General features: G+C 34.4%; 1 protein-coding gene across 2 annotated transcripts in view; it reads left to right on the top strand.

Annotated features, from left to right (window-relative positions):
* The window catches only part of LOC140040828 (potassium voltage-gated channel subfamily KQT member 1-like), a 106,233-nt gene that overhangs the window by 34,122 nt on the left and 50,464 nt on the right, over window positions 1–21,647 (top strand). The window lies entirely within an intron of this gene.

The following is a 21,647-nucleotide window of genomic DNA, read 5'->3' as shown; positions in this document are numbered from 1 at the left end:
AAAGGGAAACACTTAAGGGGTATTCACAAATGAGTTAAGGGATTCACTTACCTAAGGAAAACACTTAATGTAAGGGTAAAACTTAAGGGTAAAAAAAATCATAAATATTCATGAGTTGTCCCATTGTCCAATCACAGAGGATTTAATTCCCCTATGGTCCAATCACTTTCCTCTCTAAAACTAATTTGCATATTTAAAAAAAGAGTAAGGGGTTGGGGGGATGGGGAGGATGAAGAGAAAAATGTATAGACGATGGCAGTCAAAACAAAAACAAGTAAATGAATATTAAACCTAGACTAATTTGTATGAGGATCAAGAAAAATAGGTCTAGCCTAGATGCTACTAACAAACCAACATTCTGTGTAGGCCTAAACCTGTCTGTATTGAGGCATATGCATCCTAGGCTGGTTGAGTGTTGACAAAGTGCGAGGCAGCGAGGCACGCGAGGCAAGCGAGGCATGCGCGGCATGCCAAATATTTGTGCGAGGCATCATTTTATCATTTCCAAAAGTGCGAGGCATATAGTTTACAATTTCAAAAAGGTGCGAGGCATATCTTAACGTGCTATTATGCTATATTATAGGCCTAATAATCAATCGATACAAGCGTATCTAAATAGATTCGTGTATACACTCATCATGTTGTTTATTTTTATGTAACGATTGTTTTTTCATTCAAGTCATATCGTGTCAAATTTTACTTTTACAAAAGTGCCCAAACTACGGTTCAAAAATCTGAACGACAGTCTTCAACTTTCGATAAACAATAATTGTTATAGCGACACACTCATCAAATGACTGCAATGTTTGTTGGCATTTCGAGCGTGTTCACTCACATGTCTCTCGAACATAGCAGAGTGAAAATAATATTTTGTCACACCCCTGCGCCTAGATCCGGTAGACCCGAGAGATGGAAAATCCCTCTTTACTATTTAGCAGGTAGCGGAATGATTCAGCCCTCAGCTCAGAGGATTGTGGTGCATTCCCTCCTATAGCACGTGGTTTCAGCAGCAACGCACAGACTTCTCTCTGAGCGGCGTGCCAAAGACATTTTTGACATTCCATTCTCTAGGAACAACACGTGTACCTCTCTCGCAAATAAGGTGAACAGCGATTGCCAGGACAAGTTCAATAACTGGCGGTGAATAAAAGGTAACTGATATGCCGATCCAATAACATGCCGCAAAGAAAAAAATTGCGACAGAATTCTGGAGCGCGTGTGAAAAAAGACTTACGTCCGACAATTGTAATACTAGGCCTAAAATTAAACTTTAACTAATATGCTTAGCCCTAACCTAGATAAAGGCCTATGTAGAAAATAATTTAATCAATTTTGATAAAATAATAATTGGTGTAATATTTAATAATGATACACTATTCCTGTTTTAGTAAGCTAGGTATATTACGAACGATTTTTATTTATTGTTGTCCATGTACGTACTAATAAACCTGGCGCTAGTTTCCTTCGCTTGTATTTTTACTCCAAATTTGATAACTAACTTTATCGTGTGAATACCACACCTTAGAAGTATACCTCATGAGTACTTTAATGAAAGAATCACATAAAAAGTAACAAATAAATCCTTAAATTAATGATTTTACAGGCGTGTTTCTCGCACACTGTTCGCGAATTTCACTTATTCAATGTTCAATATTTTTGTTTCTATGGAGCGCCAAAAGAGCAACGATAATAGAGGACTAAAACTCAGTGGAATACGTCAATTTCTCATGCATTTATTGGTGAAAAACACGTTTTATTTCAATATATTTGTTAATTTGTCAATAAAAATGTTGTAATATGTTACTGCTGATACTGTTCTGTTTTCAAAGAATAATAATCGATCCTAAATCAACATCACTACCTAGTCTAGACCTAGGACATCCTACTAAGGATATTATGATGAATTTTTCTATTTTATTCTTTAAAAGGTTAACGAAACCGTGTACATTATCAACAGTAACATTTTTCCTTACTGACAGTGACAAAATCTATTGAAATTGTACTTGATTTTCACCAAATAATGCGTTAAATATAAATGGATTCCACAGAGTTTTTAGCCCTCTAATTAATTTTGCTCTTTTGGCGTTCCATAGAAACCAAAATATTGAACATTGAGTGTGCGAAATGCGAGAAAAACAACGTCTGTAAAATCACCAATTTAATGGATTTATTGTTACTTTTATGTGATTTTTCTTCATTAAAGTATGCCTAATTCTAAGCTGTGGTATTCAGGATAAAGCCTTGGTTAAATTACAAGGCAGGTGCAAAAGGAAACTAGCCTAGTGGGCCTAGGCCTAGGCTACTTCAATTTCGGTGATTTCCTGCCTTGCAATTTTGAGAAATGATAAAATGATGCCTCGCATTTTTTGATGATGGTAAAACGATGCCTCGCATAAATTTTTGACTTGCCTCGCATGCCTTCCCTGCCTCGCGTGCCTCGCTGCCTCGCACTTTGTTACTACCCAGGCTGGTTACTGGGCAGACCAACAGGGGGCCTAGCATCTCTACCTAGGTAGCCTACTAGAATGGGGCTAATTTCTATTACAACGAAATGGGAAGCCATCTTCCACAAAAATAATGGCAGTCAAAACAAAACAAATAAATCAATATATAGGCATAGACTAATTTGTAAGGGTGGGGATCAGCAAAAAAGGTCTAGGCCTAGATGCTACTCAAACCAAACATGAATCCTAGGCTGGTTAGTGGGCAGACCAACAGGGGGCCTAGCATCTCTACCTAGCCTAGACTGGGGCCATCTACAAGTAGGCATAGTACTCGCACATACAGAATCGTCAGCACAACCAAGGTACTGAATAGTTAAGGGAACTTTTAAGGGACCTCTGAGGTCCCTTAAAAGTTAAGGGGAAAATAGACCAAGTTAAGGGTTTCCCTTAACCTTAAACCCTTTGTGAATACCACTTAAGTGAAACCCTTAATATTTTCTTTATTTAAGGGAAATCCTTAGGATTTAAGGGAAATATCTCACTTAAGTGTGATTGGTGAATACGGCCACAGGGGAGAGGTGGGGGGGGGGGGGGTGTTCTGGGTTGAGGTGACGGGAATAGAAGCATGGTCCGTAATTACCATTCAAAATATAATTAATATTATTATTTGTAATCCTATATTATTGCAACAAACAATTATTTAAATTAAATCAAATAAAATCGAGTAAAGAATAAGAAATACTGCACAACTTTTTGAAAATAATGGAGCATGCGTCGTATAGGCCGGCAGCCGTAAACAACCAATCAGAAAACTGCAAGCCAACAGCCAAAAACGGCTCCCTTTGTTTTTGTGCCAGTGTAGCTCGGCGGCAAAATCGGCGATCACGCAGCACAGAGATGCCAGGTCTAGAATGGGTATTATTGGCTAATCGCATCAAATTAAGGATGAGGCACAAATCTTGCTGTTTTATAAAAGGTAGGCCTGACATATATGTCTATTATTATCTCTTATTACTATAGGCATACAGTACTGACTACATATCATATACCAAGCCCACACATTTTACACGGGTGTGAAAAACGCGTGACTCGCGTGTAATTAGGTACTAACAATACTGTCCATATTCACTCATGCATTACTGCATTGAGTAATTCAACTGCAGCGAACTGTATTTATAATTTGTTGATGTTTTGTACATATATATTATCATCACCAAACAGTCAATAACTGGAATTATAGTACAGGATAACAGCATTTTATATAACAAAATATAGGCCTGTTTGAAATAAAAAATCGATTTATTTATCATAGTGCCATCATGGAGGTAAAAACCTCCATGATGCAATTATGTATGTGATTGAAAATACTATTACTAGGCCTAGGCCTAGGAGGCCTAGTTTAGTATAGTAGGCTTACTACCGGGAGTACAGTACTACTATTCTAGGCCTAGTTTGCTTTCAGGGTTTGTTTATATATATTTTTAAGTCATATTTATTAAGTATTTGAGAAAACTCATTAAAAAAAACAAGGTAGAAAAGACCCAACAATATCTTTCAAAACACGATCGTCGCTGGTGGTACGCACCACGTTGTAGAGTTCATCCATTGAGTACACACAGTTTGCTAGGCCAAATAATAACATAAAGGTTTTACCATTCCCCGTCGGGGAGGAAAACATTTATATAATATTACAACACCAGTATTGACATGCATGTATTTAGCGCGGTAACTAATGTACACCCCTGTTACGGACTGGACCATTAATCGCTGAACGAAACCACGTTGGAGCGATCCTCCGCACACAGCCAGAGCGAGAGAGAAGCGAGGTCGAATAAATACAAGTTTTTACCATTTCCCGTCCAGGGGAAATCAGTTCTCTTATAATTACAGCCCTGATACCGTGCGCATATGTTTACGTTGATATTATTTAATTGCACACCTCATTTTGGACTGTACCATTTTCGGAACCTTGTTTTGTTTTCATTATAAACATGGGCTGATGTCAGACAAATATCTGTTTTAAACGTCAATTTAGCAACTTATTAAGTCGTTTCATAATTTATAAAGCAAGTATACAATGCAGACATGTTAGATACAAATATACTAAAAGACATTTAATAAATGTGTTAGAAGAACGTAATAATTTTACTTTCTACACCGAGCGGCGGAAAACCCATTCACAGTCACAGTTATTTGAGCGAATACTGTACTTGGCCTAAAACACTCCTAGCTCTGTATTTTAATACGACGTGAACTCTAAACAAAAACCCGATGAAAAACAATTTACATGAATTCTATAAACTTTCTTATTTATTGTTTGCCTAACAATAGCGAAAAAATAAACTTTGTTACATACAGTAACGGGCGGGTTCAGATTACATATATGATGGTAGGCCTAAACAATAGAAACAAAACAAACTGATACCCACGTGTGTGTTGTCGCGGGCGTCGTACCGGGAGTTCCATATTTTACCAGTAAAAAGCTACAAAGTGATGACGTCATGGTCCACACGGCAAATACAGGCACGCGGCAATTACACATATTTTACACGCGCGACAAACGCGGGTTATGGTACATGATTTGTAGTCAGTACTGTAGGCCTACAAACTATGACCAAAGATCGACAACAAAATGGAGGCCTCGCCGCTCGCTGCATGCTGGCTAGTAAGCTAGGCGCTTCAGCCTTGGCTTGCCCCACCTTGCTAGCTGATTGATTACATGGCTGTGTACGACCGCAAATTGTCTTATTGGCCTCTACATAGTACTAGCCTATAGTAGGCTAGAAACAAAGCCCAACAATACTATATTATTAACCTATTATTAGCCTACATGTCATTACCACACAAACGAGATTTATTTCCATTCATTCATGATCACTTTTGTTATTTTGGCCTAGGCCTACATAGGCTAGGCCTCTAAAGTCTAGCCCTAGGCCTCTAAAGTCTAGCCCTAGGCCTCTAGTAGTTGTAGGCCCAAACTAGCTACAGTAGTACTACTGTTCTGCATGTTGTATTATCACTACTCTAGCTAGTGTCGTGATGACATGCATGGCTGCTATTTTAACATATCCTAAGCCTAGGCTAGCCTACTAATCTAATAATAAAGCAAACTAATCCATGCTGTTTTAGTCTGTCTCCGTTTTCTTAAACTAAATATCCTATATTTCTTAATTTTCCTTCAATTTTTTTCATACACAATTGCAGGTGATACAACCAACAAGGCTATAAACCAACCAAAAAAGTACAGCAGTACAATTTGAAGGGTAAATATATTTATGTATACTTTCTTTCTTGGAATGATCCAAAAAAATAGTTATTTATATGGCTTTTGGCCCAAATAATATACAATGTAACAATTCAATCAATAACATTTAGAGTGCGTTTAACACTTTGACTGCCAAACACGAAGATCTTCGTTTTTGGAAACACAACGCTTGACTGCCAAACACGAAGATATTCGTTTTTTGCGTTTTTTACGAAATCCGGTAGATAGGTTAATTATTGGTATATACTATAAATATGGACACTATATTCGGTCTGGACCGTGAATATTTTACTTTTTGAAAGTAACTAATCTGGTTACGAACGATTGTCAAAATGGTACCTGTCGAAATAACATACACCGCGCATCACAGTAGCACGTACAGCGATGGTTTGGCGCATTGTGTATCGGTCGCGCGCTAGCTATGCCGCCGAAGCATTACAAAGGTTTATGTGGATTGGCATGTTTGTTTGTTATCTGATTAAAAAATAATGGATGAATTTTCAATATGAAGTCTTTAATTTTATTATTGTATGTATACCCTAATTGTTTTGGTGTTTCACTGTAAGTGGCCGTGTTTCACGAAACAAACTTGTTTGGAAATGGTATGAATATTATCATCAGTTTACTAGCTAGGCTAGTAGTACTAGGCTATAGCCTAGGCCTAGTCGTAAAACGGTTCCGGACCAACTTTAGGCCTAGTTAACTAGGCCTGGTGTCTTTACCATGTGGATTTTGGCGAAACATTGATGTAAGATTTATGATTTATAAAATGTAATACATGTTTCGATAGTGATAACTTGTTTTTATAGGCCTACCGGTGCCGTATAAGTAACTTTTTTGTTGTTTGTTGATCGCACCAGGCGATATTTTCATATTGTGATGTCTTGCACAAAATCGCGAATATCTCGACTTTCTTGCGCGAAACTACGAAAAACTCAAAAAGTGGGTTACTTTCATTTTACTATTACGATTTACATATTGCGATTTGAAAATCGTTCTTGGTACCATTGTAAAGCTAAAATCTTTATGATTATTTTAGTCTAAATTACATGTAAATCAGATCACATACATAGTTTCAATCAGCTTTTATAAAAACATCGAATTGGGCTATAAACGCTGGCGGTGGCAGTTTCTAACTGGAAAAACCTTTGGCAGTCAAAGTGTTAAGAATTCTGTTCTACGTTAAAATGAAAAAAATATATATATTTTCCAAGCTTAGTAATGAGATATTTGTAGTAGACATAAGATAAATATATTTTAATTTAGAGGGGTTATTTGTATAAAATGAAAATATATTTAGTTCTGATATCTGAATAAAAGGGACAAACTAAAGTGAAATGATACTCATCTTCAATAGAGAGAAATGGCGAACCGACGTCTAAAATCCGAGTGGGTATAAAATCATAACAAACCGTTGAGGGAGACACATTTCCTATGTTTATACACGTGAATCATGGCGTTGTCTAACCAATGTTGTTGCTGTAACGCTCATAATTCTTGTTGTATTTGTGTATTTACACAATAAAACAATGAAATATGTATAAAAGTCATCCATCATTCACAATCATATTCCTAAAAATATCTCATATCTGTAGGTCTACATTAGATTTGGCCTATAGTATTATAGTAGAATGGTGTTATCAAGCATCATTACTGGCGGTAGCCCCCCTGCAGGAAGCATCACTAGCCACATAACAAAATGGCAGTTGTCAAGCTGAAACTAATGCTAGTCCTACATCTACTAGAGAGGCTTTATTTAGTCTTACTACCTAGCTAGGAGACGCCTAGCAGCACCCTAGCTAAAGTAGTAGTAGTGAGTACAGTACGCAATAACGAATTTCCAATATTATTATTATTATAATAACCGATAATCCGTGCTAGGCTCGAGGTACTACAGCATACATGCCAACTATCTAGGGCCTAGAGCTGGGTACAGTATATAACAAAAACGCGTCTTAATTCAATCCAAATTAAAATAAAATATGTTAAGATTTGCCCATATAACATTAAAATTGATAAGGGTGTTGCAAAAAAAAAAAGATACTGCTATTATGTGTGTTTTAAACGTTCTTTTCTACCTTCCTTTTTAACTCAACCCATCGGAATTTCCCATACAAAAACATGTGGCGAAATGGTTTGTTTACAATCTTTACCCACTCGGTGAATTTTGAGTGACGTCATCGCGGTTCGCCATTTCTCTCTATTGCTTGTAGAGAACATAATTTGGATAATCATTAATTAATAAATTGATTAATATATGATTCCATCTTCGTTTTTCAGTAAAACAGTATATAAATTGATACTTGAGATTTGATTTATTCCTTGTACTACCAGTATATTGTTTATTTAATCAATTTGTTTTGGTTTTTCTCTTTCAGGACTAATTTTGTCAACATGACTAAATAAAGAAGGTGGCCATAACTTCATAAATATATTACTGAATAAATGCTAGATCTCCATTTTCATGGACCTGTAAAAAGGAAACGGCAGGGATATGCTGACATTTGTGTAGATGTAGGGGTTATGCAGGTCGTCGAACTCCTCTTACGTATGTTTCCGAGCGGTTGAAAATACTTTAGGAACTCCCTTGTGACATAAAAGTATACACACAAAATCCACAAAGTTGTAAAATAACTCAAAAACAAAGCTTTAATTTCAATCAACTTCAACTTTTAACAATCCAGTAAGCACTTTAAACAACAGCTTCACAATGACTTTACAATATAACATCCAACCTCTAATCCAACCTCTAATCCAACAACCTTCTTCAAAATAAATGCTTCAATCAAAAAATCCTTCTCCCTCTTACAATTGTCATACTTCCCCTTATATACAATATGTTCATAACCTTCTAGATCATTCCTTATACTTCTTCTTATTCTATTGATTACAGTTTCTATTAATAGCAAGTACATTGCTTTCATTTCAAACCCCTACTGGTTTTATTAAAAGTAAATTTAAATCTATCCCATAATCCTTTGATTCCCATCCAGTATTTTGAATTACTTTTCCATACACATAAAGATGAACATTCAAATATGTTTCAGGAAAAAAATAATGAGTTTTTTCATTTAAATTGTCGTGTTGTTAAAACAGACAAACCGAATCCTAACAGTAGATTTGTTATCCATTATTCAAATTGAATTGAAGCCTGGATAAGCAACATTCGTGACCAATAAGTGGTAATTATTCTAGCTTGTGAAAATTCTATTTAAAGCATTTCCATGAGATCATGATTTTGTTTTGTATTCCATTGTAATTTTCAATGTATTTATTAATTGTGCTTGTGACTTTTATAATATACCCTTGTTTTTCCAGTGCCATATGTAATATTTTTTAAATTTGAACTATATAGTAATTTAACTAAATGCCAAGGTGCATTCGTTATTAAAATGAGTATCTTAATTTTTTATATACAAATTCTTCTCAATTGAAGGGTTATGTTTAGTCTATGATATAGTAATTTAACTAAATGCCAAGGTGCATTCGCTATTAAAATGAGTATCTTAATTTTTCATATACAAATTCTTCTCAATTGAGGGGTTATGTTTGGTCTATGATACTAGGTGAAACACATGAAACATGTAGTAGTACTGCATTATGGAATGTTCAAATGATACTAAGAATCAGGTGATATTGAATATGGGTAGTCTGTCTTTATATTGATTACCTACTTTACAGTATCTGCATTTACAGTCCAAATTTCTTTAACAGAAAAACTGTGAGGACGTCATTTCTCTGATGTCTTTTGCAGTCCTCAACACTTTTCATTGAGTAGTTGAATACTAAATTAATATTTACTCATTTTGTATTTTATTCAATGTTCAGGTAAACAATACAAAAAAATACAAATATTTAATGGTTTATATTTAAAATTTGTCATTAAATTTACTGACCTGTTCCCAATTAACAACATTTAACACTTTTAACAACCAACTTTTAAGAAACCTAAAAAACCTGAATTTATGAACTGTCATCAGTAATAAAACCTAATTTAAAAAAAAAAAATCTATTGTCAATAATAAATATTTATTACTTTCTACAAACAATTTGTTATTGATTTACTATTATTTACCACTATCACCACTGTGTAATATGACAAAACTATCAGATGGAACACGTCTATCCTCCAATATGAAAAAGTTAGTGTCTCACTCTCACATGTTTGTAAAATAATGAAGTGTAATACAATAAGAATATTAATTCTTGCGTAGCCTTCCCCTTTTCCACCACCCATAAATGAATTTACACCATTATTTACAAGTAAATTTTACGTAGTTTAATAATTATTTTTCTCTGGTAAAAAAATATGCTCTTTTATTTGTTTTCATTTTATATTTAAATGTGTACAAACTAAAGACTTCCTGTCCATCATGTCTGATGATGTTGGGTGTTTTAGCCGAACATGCAGAATAGATCAGTGTACATTGCACAGGGTGTGTAGTGTGATAAACGAAATTTGCCAGTCTATTATAAGGTACCTATTTTGTGCCCTCTCCATTTTTTTTGTAGAAAAAAGTATGCTTTTTAAAGTAGTACAATGATCACAAGAATGTTCCTTTTTTTAAACCTTAAAGTTTTGTAAAGCTCTGATTATCAAACTAAAAAAAAAATGTATGATATTCCCAAATATGGTAATGATATTCCCAAATATGGCATCATAATGGGTACATCATATTTATTTGTCACATAAAGTTTGATAGTGTGGACAAGGCTTTAAGTCTATGAACCGACCGACCTTTTTTTAAATGAACATATTATAAATTTATTATATTCCTATCTAGCATGTTTTGAGTTACAGCATAGCAGAGGTAATGTAATAGAATTTACATGACTAAATGCCTTGATATGTGTCCTTTATGGTAATGTTAGTAAATTATTGATTTCTGTATACTGGCCTGATTTCACTAGGTCACGGTGATTGCAGGCGTCGCTCTCTTGGGAATACGATCATCCATGTAAATCAACTTTCATTGCGTGAAAGAATCTTTTTTTTTTAATGTAATTGTCTAAACTATCTGTCCCATGACATCAACATTGAAGATTTGAAGTGAGCTACTACGAAAATACAATACCAAAGTCATGAAAGCAAAGCTTGTAGAAAAGGTCCGGTTACAATTAATGACAGAGGCTGGAAATGAACACCGGGTAATCCCTACTCTTTCCAACAGTCCTTTTTAAGTGGACAAGCAAGAAATGTACCTCCAGTAGTAGGTTCTACCACCAGAAGTGCCTTAGACTTGTGCTCATAATGGCTGTGATTTACTCCTCTTTGTACTGCCAAATATTGACACCAGGAACGTGATACTGTACTGGTGGTATATACTTTCTTTGTACTGCCAAATATTGACACCAGGAAGGTAAGGGTATTGCTAAACTGCGCAAACCAAGCGCAAACAGCGCAAACCAAAAAAAACCCTGCGCAAACCTCCTCCAAATGGCCCATTATTGGTTCTATCATGACTAGGACTATCATAGCAAGTAATTTATGAAAAAAAAAATTATGAAATTGCTATATTTTGGCGTTTTTTTGGGCGAAAAACATCATTTTTTGGGTAAAATGTCAGATTTTACAGTGTAAATCGAGCAAACCAAAAAAAAACCTGCGCAAACCTCCTCCAAATGACTTATTATTGGTTCTATCATGACTAAGACTACCATAGCAAGTAATTTATGGAAAAAAAATTATGAAATTGCTGTATGTTTGCTTTTTTTGGGGGCGAAAAACATCATTTTTTTGGGTAAAATGTCAGATTTTACAGTGTAAATCGCGCAATCCCAAAAAAAACCTGCGCAAACCTCCTCCAAATGGCTTATTATTGGTTCTATCATGACTAGGACTATCATAGCAAGTAATTTTTGAAAAAAAAAATATGAAATTTCTGTATGTTGGCTTTTTTTTTGGGCGAAAAACATCTTTTTTTGGGGGTAAAATGTCAGATTTTACAGTGTAAATCGCGCAAACCAAAAAAAACCTGCGCAAACCTCCTCCAAATGGATTATTATTGGTTCTATCATGACTAGGACTATCATAGCAAGACATTTTTGAAAAAAAAATAATGAAATTGTTGTATGTTGGTTTTTTTTTTTGGGCGAAAAACATCTTTTTTTTTTGGGTAAAATTTACAGATTAGGTTAGATTTTACAGTGTAAATCACGCAAACCAAAAAAATGACCATCCAGTCTTTTTTGGCCCAATGTTACTCCACCATAAGAGTGATCAATTAGCATTTTCAGAATTTTATAATTTCTTAAAGTACAATTTAATTAATAATGGTGTAAAGGATTTTAGTAATTTAATAGTAGGGACAGATGATGAACTAGCTATGCACAAAGCATTTATAGACACATTTAATTGTAAACATGCACTATGCAGAAAACACATTCTTGAAAACTTGTCCAATTATTTAACTAACAAAGTTGGAGTTCCAAGGAATGTTAGAACTTCCATACATAAAAAAGTTGTAAAATTGCTTGATACAAAGTCAGAAGCATCATTTACTATTACAGAAAACTTGTTACGTGAATTTGTCGTTAACATTGCACCAGATGCACTACATTACTTGAATAAGATGTTTCCGAAATTAAAGGAAAAGGTTTGGAAACACACAGAATTAATAGGCAGTCGGACCAACAATAACAATGAATCAATGAATCACTCTATAAAAGCCTTTGCAGATTGGAAACAAAAGAAACTGCCGGATTTAATTATCATGTTGGAAAAGTTAGTTAAGGGGCAATTTAAAGATGTGAACATGTCATTTGTTAATATGGGAGGGTATAAACTGTCAGATGATTTCAAGAAATTTAAACTAGATCAGTTAATGTGGACTTCAATGAGTGAAGAAGAAAGAAATGTACACTATGATAAATTTTCTCTTTTCATGCCAAAAATTAAGAAGGAAAATGTTACCATCTCCACAAATGGACAGTTGTCAACAACCAATCCACCATGTACTAGTGGCATGAAAAAGGGACAAAATAATTAAAAAAGGGCTCACAAAACCAGACAAAAAGAAAAAGGAAAAAGAGCATTGTAAATAATAATTATTATTATTTTGTTATTTTGCAAATGGAATGTTATAAAGAACCTTACTTGTAAATAATTGAGAAAAAATGCATTAAACAAAGTATTATTAATAATAGTAATACTGTACTGGTGGTATAGGGTGATTATGTATTGGTATTCATATTTCAAATATTCATATGAAAATACATAGATGCAGGTATTTATTCGAAGTGATTATTCATGAAGTTTTTGTCTGTCAGTGTCCGAGATTACGGTCAAAATCATTCTTGACTTTAAAAATCAAACCTTTTTTTCCTAAAAATCTGATAACTACATCATACATTAGAAGATCAAGTGTACGCAGATCAAGTTTATACAGTTGCATGTTTCAGGCTTTTAATAATACAATTAATTAAAGTATAATGGATAATAAGTATGATCCGACAAGGATTTGAACTGATACTTTTGCAGATTCTCCAGGTGCTTAACAGATTAACCTTAGAATAACGTGATGCTTAAAAAAGATGATAAATTGATATTCAGTATTAAAAATTGAGATTAGGTATAATAAAATGGTATATTGCATTATAAGATATTGATAAAGACATTTTGAACATAATATTGCTTTCAATTTCATTATTTTACATGAATTATATGATAAAATAAAAAACTAATGAATAATGCAAAGCTAAATCCAAACCGAAGTATGGGGATACGCCCTCGTCGCTAGCCAGGTTTATTTTTATAGTTCTAGTTTAAGTTCTGGCTAGCACCAGTTGTGTCTTGGTCATCCCGGACTCAGGCGCCTCCTAGAAAACAATAATATAATAATGGTGGTAAACTAACAATTGATCTGAACTCAATCAAATATACTGTATGCCGCGTTTATTCGTGTGTATTTCTTAAATTAATCTTTATTAAATTAAATTTTATTGATTATTTTTCTTTTTAGATAATTGATTCAAGGAGTTTTTCTTTAACGTCGTTCTATTTTCTTTCTGCTTTGTTTAGATTACATAAGTATTCATTTGAAATAAAAATTTTTAGTTCTATCTTAAATAAATTCCAAGTGATAATTAAACCTTTATGTTTGCTTGTTTATATATAATGCAAGATTTGTAAATACTAAATGTAAATAAAGATATGAGTTCATTAACGAGCATGTGTTGAGTTCCTATAACTATGTCTGACCATTTGGGGAAACCCGGCCGTAGTGTTTCATTAGTCCGAATACATTTAACAATCAGTTTACGGAACTTACTCAAATCTGATTGAATGCTATTACAGGTGTACAACATATGTTTTTCACTTTCTATTTCTATACAACACTTTTCGCAATAATCACTTATTTTATTCCACTTCTTTAAGTTTTTTCTACAAGCTAAGATAGGATGTAATAATTTAAAATTAAATTGGGCGACTTTTGGTAAATGTTTCATATTGTGAACTTTACAGTACCATGTTTTGTCCCAGTCTATATTGATAATTATTTATTTTTTAAATTATTTTTTTAATATGCTAGTAAAATATGTGACTAAAGTGAGAAGAACAAATCAAATCAAGTACAATTAATGATCTCTTTATTCAAATTGTCCCGAAGCGATAATATGTAATTTGTTATCAATATTCATTGGGAATTAGTATTCTGTTGAGGAGGCAGTTTAATAATTATCGATAGCATTTGAATTTCAAATAGGATATTTTAAACATTTCCTTATATCTCTGATGATGACAAAACAACAGTTTGATTTGAAATAAAACAGCAGATTTCTTAACTTTTTTAATTCAGACTTGAAAAATAATTTAATTTAATAAATAAAATAACAAAATGATTACAAAATAATCTGTAGAAAACGCACCTAAGGTTGATTTACATTAAGGTTTTTCCACCTTTTTTGTGCAGGTCTATAATGATGTTGGTTGAAAGATATTTAAATGAATATTTATAAACTCCACTCTGCTAGAAATGTTTATGCCAAGACCATAGGTTCTAAACAGGCAATAAACATGACCTTTACATTCAAACTTTGTTGTTGAAAGATGAAGACAGGGTCAGTCAATTCAAATCTAGTTTGACAAAAAAAGTTTGATGCACCCAAATATGGTAGTGATATGACATGACATGGGCACATCACATTTTTTTGTCACATAAAGTTTTATAGTTTTACACGACTTTCCATTTAACATAATGGCTTTCGTTCAAGTGTGAATGCAGCTTAAATCTGTTTTTAAGCCATTTGTAGAGCACTACTCGCTATACTAGTGCTTTAATAATACTATAGCCATCAAATATTCATATTCATAATTAGATCCAAATTTTGAAATTTAGAATGCAAATTAAAGGATTTAAAAATTCTGGATTCATTGCTGATAAGTCACATTCATGTTTGTACTGTAAATATTGTTGATATTCAGAAACAGTGTCTTACTAGTTTTGTAATTGTTCTTATCAACATGTCTAGCAAGATATTGAAAACTTGTATGATGGCCTGACATTTTATGTAACGATACTTTAACCTACTTATTCAACACTTCACTCTGACATTTACAGAGTATTAACCAATTTATTCTTGATATTTGCATTCCTATGGAAAAACACACATTGTGCCATCATTCTCACAAAATCTGTGCCGTTTCAGTGAATGTCACTATTCTTTAGTGCATGTCACAGAGTATGTGCAGCCTCAAAGAATGTGTAGAAATAATATGTACCAGTCTCACAGAATGTATTCCATAAGTGATATGACATGACACATGTGACCTTTTTTTACAATGCTATAAAAGAATGGAATAATTTACCAATTAACATTAAGGAATCACAAACTGTTTGTTGTTTTAAAAGTAAAGTTAAAAAGTATCTACAGGAACGTTCACTAGCTCTAGAAACTATTTAATAAGCGCTTCTTCTTTTTTCGATTGTCCTATTTTGCTGTTTTTTTGTAATTTTTATATGTTGCATTGTTTGTCTTTTTTGCTGTTCTTTCAAAGGACCTCTTTGGAAACAAGTCCGTAGAGGACTTTTATGAGTTATCCTTGGCATCCTTGTTTTATTTTGGTATTTTTATATTTGCCAATTTTAATTGTATGTCTGTGATATTTTATGTACTGATGCCGAAATAAATCAAATCAAATCAAGTCTCACAGAATGTGTTCAGTCACACAGAATGTCTAGCAGCCTTTACATACAGTAGTGTGTGCCAGTCTCACAGAGAATGTGTAGTCTCACAGAATGTTTCGCAGCTTTTAGATACATTAGTGTGTGCTAGTTTCATAGAATGTGTGTCACTCTCTCGGAGTATGGGCAGTCTCACAGAATTTTTGCCAGTTTTACACAATGTGTGCCAGTCTCACAAAGAATGTGCAGTCCCACAGATTGTATAGCAGCCTTTACATATACAGTAGTGTGTGCCAGTCTCATAGAATGTGCATCGGCCTCTTAGAGTGTGTGCAGTCTGACAGTGTACCAGTCTCAAAGAATGTGTCCCAATCTCACATAATGTGTAGCAGTCTTACAAAATGTGTGCCAGTCTCTTAAAGTGTGTGCAAATCTCTCAGAGTGTGTGCAGATTCACAGAATGTGTTCCAATCTCTCAGAGTGTGTGCAGTCTCACAGGCTGTGTGGCAGTCTTTCAGAGTGTGTACAGTCTCACAGAATTGTGGCAGACTCACAGAATATTTGTCAGTCTCTCAGAGTATATGCCAGCCTCACAGAATATATTCCAGTCTCACAGAATATATATCCTTACATAATTCATGGCTGTCTCTGAGAGTATGTGGCAGTCTCACAGAATATACCGTACTGACGCGGGTATAAGCCCACCCCCCTCGAACATGAAATCACGTCAAGTTTGGGGGGTGGGCTTATACCCGAGGATCCAAAAATGCAGATCGTCAAAAACAGCACATGTACACTGTGTATTCCACCATGCGAGCGAGCGCCCTCACGTGTACAACGTTGCCTCTAAATACACGAGGTGTAGAGTGTCGGAAAATTAAGTTTATAGTTCGTGTAATTTATCGTAGAATATCTTATTTTAAACATCAATTTAACAAGAATTTATCAAGCAGAAAAGCAAGTATACAATGTTCGTTAAATAGAAATGTACCAAAGAAATTTAATAAGCTTGTTTATGGCAGCCGATACGAAATAGTGGTTTTCCCGTTTTGGCGACTTGTAGCATCGTGTGTGAAGCGATCTTCGAACGCGATGGAGTGTAAACAAAACAGGACCGCTAGGCCTCATATGGCCTAGCGTATATTAGCCTAGCTTGGTTATGATCAAAGGTAGGTGTATTCGGTGTATGGACGTCGCCAAATACAAAATAATGTATTCCGACACGCACTGTAGATCTTCGAATTAATGGGTGGGCTTATACCCGAGTGCCTCATTTTTCATGAAAATTAGTCAAAAGTCGGGGGTGGGCTTATACCCGAGTATGGGCTTATACCCGCGTCAGTACGGTATATCCTTACAGAATTCATGGCAGTCTCTGAGGGTATGTGGCAGTCTCACAGAATATGTGGCCATATCAAATAATGTGTGGTTGTCTCACAGAACAGGTGTCTGTCTCACAGAATATGTGGCAGTCTGTCAGAGTATGTAGCTCTCACAGAATGTGTAGTTGTTTCTGAGGCCACCTCACAGAATGTGTGGCTGTCTCACAGAATATATGGCATCTCACAGAATGTGTGGCTGTCTCAGAAATGTGGCAGTCTGTCAGAGTATGTGGTAGTCTCACAGAATGTGTGGCTATCTCACAGAATGTTTGGCTGTCTCACAGAATATGTGGCCATCTCACAGAATGTGTGGCTGTCTCACAGAAAATGTGGCCATCTTACAGAATGTATGGTTGTCTCACAGAATATGTGGCCATCTCACAGAATGTGGGGCTGTCTCACAGAATATGTAGTCATCTCACATAATGTGTGGCTGTTTCACAGAATATGTGGCAGTCTCATAGAATACCAATAGCTCAATAATCGTAACTTTGTAAATCATAAGTCAGTTATTTTGCTTTGCTCAAAATATCATAAACATTTTTTTTTTTACATATTTTGCACATGTAAATTTGCTTTCTTGATGTATATTTATCTACTAATTTGAAATTTGTCAATATTTTGTGTTAAGGTTCCCGATCGCCAAATTTTTGGAAAATTAAACCACTGCAAAAATAACAGCATACTGTACAGTTTTATTGAGACCTTACATCTGCACCTATAAACTACTTTGATTTAGCAAAAATATAACACCTGCAGTAAAATATCGTAACACTGAATTGAAGTTGATTAAAAAGAACTTGAACCTATAAACACGTTTGCATCAAAACCATGGATATATTTTACACTCTACTGATTCACCAATGCCTATAACAATGTTAGACAGATCATTTCTAATTCAATTTAGTGTGTCACACTTAGAATTACATAAATAAGGTTCGTAATCAGCATAATTAATTTTTATCATCTTGTAAGATGTATTGTATATCATTATAAGACCTCCGCACGAGTAACACTGGATTATAGTCTTTGTGTCTACTGTGTAATCACTATTGAAATTCAACATATCGATTGATTTTTATGACTCTGAATAACTTAAAACATGCCGATGACGTGTCCGATTACAGACCTCCTCGTGTAGCGTACAGTAATTGTATCATGTTAACTTTTCATCACATAAACGCAATTGATTTTTGCATTGTGTGACAAATGTGGCATTTGATTACCCTACAAGCTCTCCAAGTATTTGTCGCAACTTTACTCACGTCTTGGTGTTGTAAATTACAAGTAGATCTTTGGCGTGAGAATTTACATCTATTACTACACCTGTACTATTGTTATGTAAATATACTAATAAATATGATGGATTATTTAACTGTATTTAATTAATATGTTGTTATTGTTAATATTATAATTAAAATGAAATTGAATACTGATGTTGTGCTGAACATGAATTATTATACAATAAATAACACTATGAAGCTATATGTAGTGAATACATGTTTTATTATTATTCAATATTATATTATTATACACAAAAAAAATGTTTGATTAGAATTTCTAGGAAACATATCGATCATATCAGCATCTACCTACCTTGTCTACCTTGTCATCTGCCAATTGGCAGGTCCATGACAGTCATTTTTACTCGGGGTACCCGAGTCTAGTACTTACTCATTTTCTCCTTCTCTTCCTCCATCTGGACACTATTAAGTAAAAAGTGCGATTTTTAAAGTACTACTCCTCCCTTATTCGTTATAGTATTGAGCTGGGATTTGGCATGAACATACTACAGGGACATGTCCTCAAAGCTATAGAGCCGGATTTTTAATTTTTTGTTAATTAATTTGTTTAATTAAGAAGCCACAATGTGTGACACACACCACAGCGTTATGTAGTTATATGGTTAATGCGGATTCTTGGCGTAGTGGTTATCACGTTTGCTTAACACGCAGAAGGTACCTGGTTCGAGCCCGGACGAAACCTTTTTTTTTTTAATTTATGGTGAAAAGTACTGTATACGCAATATGATAATTATACAGAGTATATCTTATTTTTATTATTTTTTAAAATACTTATTTTGTGTAATCGGTAATTATCACTTTTACACATGTTTATTTTGCTTTGTGCTTATTACCATTTATTTGTAATTTAAATGGATTAAAAAACTTTCTGTAACCCACATTTTTAATGTAAGAGGTTTCGTAGTGTAGTGGTTGTCAAGTCTGCTTAACACGCAGAAGGTCCCGGTTCGAGCCCTGGCGAAACCTATTTTCTTTACTTTCTAACTGTATACGTCTGTATACAGCTTCTTTCGCTGTACCCCGAGTATTGCACATTCGTGCTTGTTGTTTCCATTTTTAAGTCTATCCAGTAGCATTTTTCTCTTCTTTCTTCTACCTGCTTTTCCATCGTATCTACCCTCCATCACTATTTTCAATAATCCTCCAATTTCTAATACTGTGACCAATCCATTTCTTCTGCTGTTCATTAATGCGTTTCATTAGTTGTCTTTCTTCTCTTATTTCATTCAAAATGTCATCATTCCTTCTGTGCTCTGTGTATTGAATTTTTAGCATTTTTCTCCAACACCACATTTCAAATGCATCTATTCTGTTTATTTCCTCTTTTTTTAATGTCCATGTTTCGCTTCCGTATAATGCAACATTCCATACTAATGCTTTAACCATTTCTTTCTTGTTTCAATACTTGCTTTACTTGTTAAGAATTTCCTGTTTGTTAGGAATTTCCCCTTTGCCAATCCTATTCTCCTTAGAATCTCACTCTTACATCTGCCATCTGTTGTTATTTTTGTTCCCAGGTAGCAAAAGGAATCAACTTGTTCAATAATTTCCCCATCAACATATATTTCCATTTGTACATTTGCTCTTTTTGTAATGCACATTACTTTAGTTTTTCTGGTGTTTATCTTCATTCCATATTCTTTCCCTGCTTCATTAATTTTCGTTAATATTCTTTGGAGACCGACATTAGAGTTATCCATCACAGCCTTATCATCCGCAAACCGTACAGTTGAGATTCTGTGACCACCAACTTTTACTCCATCACTACAGTCTGTAAGTGCTTCTGAAAGTAGAAATTCTTCATAAATGTTGTAGAAGTTAGTTGACAGTATTCCTCCTTGTCTGACACCTCTACCTATCTGTGCTGGTTCAGATAACTGCCCGTCTATTATAATTGATGCAGATTGATTGATATACAGCTCCCATATTAACCGTCTGTCCCGATAGTCAACACCAATTCTATACAAGATGTCCATCAGTTTGATCCAATTAATCCTGTCGAATGCTTTTTCATAATCCACAAAGCATATATACAATTCGTTACCATATTCTAGGGATTTTTCTCCCATCACTCTCAGCACAGCAATCGCATCTCTGGTGCAAGTTTTGATGCCAATCTGTCATTTAATGCCTTAAGTGTTATCTTAGATGTATGCATTATGAGACTTATCGTTCGGTGTTCATCACATCGATGGGTGTTTACTTTCTTCTCCAAGGGTATTACTACAGATTTAGTATTCAGCATCATCTTATTTAAATCATCAAAATCACTTACATTAAGGTCAAGTTCAATATGGAATATCCACCATGGGTGCTTGACCTTTGACTAGATCGCCTTATACTTAGTATTGTATATTGAATAGCCGCTCCATAATCTTTGCCTTTCTTCCTTATAATTATCTATAATTAATATTTGTATATTAACAATTGTTGTTATATTAAAAATGTAAAAAAAAAAAAATCTAAACACTCTTGACATGTCATCTATATATAAATTATGGTTAATTCTGACATAGGCCAGCACAATGCAAAAACTTATTTTTATACTGTACTGTTGTAGTTGTTATAGTTGTAGGTTTAGTCATGTCTCGGTCCAGGAGCACAGGAGTACTACTATGAATGGATAGCTAGTTGGTGATACTGCTAGTTGATCATACCCAGTACGGTTTTGATCATGCGACCATTCAGGGAAATACCTCACAACTATCTATATATTAATGCTACTCCTCCAAAACCACTGAAAGGTACGTGCTCACATTTGGCGCACTGATGTTTATTGAGGGGCCGCACATGATAGGCTATGTCACTTTCCTAAATTTTAAGGATAAACACTTAAAAAAGGCAAAAAATAACAATATTTGACGTCTCAGCGACCATGTTTCGTCACTGTATAAACTACGTAACCTCCTCTGTTGTGTACCGCCATGGCCGGATCTACAAATACCATGCCGAAATAAACAGTCTTTAGTCAACCGTATCGAATATTGAAGTTTTAATTAATTACACCTATCCTTGAAACAGAACGTATTTTGTAAATCACGGTTTGGCTCAGTGAGCAAATCGCCGTGACCATTGATACCAATGCTTAGTAGGTTCGAGTTCAATCTGCGACATGTGTAATAATTACT

This window comes from Antedon mediterranea, chromosome 2 (genome assembly GCF_964355755.1).
Source record: "Antedon mediterranea chromosome 2, ecAntMedi1.1, whole genome shotgun sequence".
NCBI classification, from domain to species: Eukaryota; Metazoa; Echinodermata; class Crinoidea; order Comatulida; family Antedonidae; genus Antedon; species Antedon mediterranea.
This window is presented reverse-complemented; position numbering and strand designations above follow the sequence as displayed.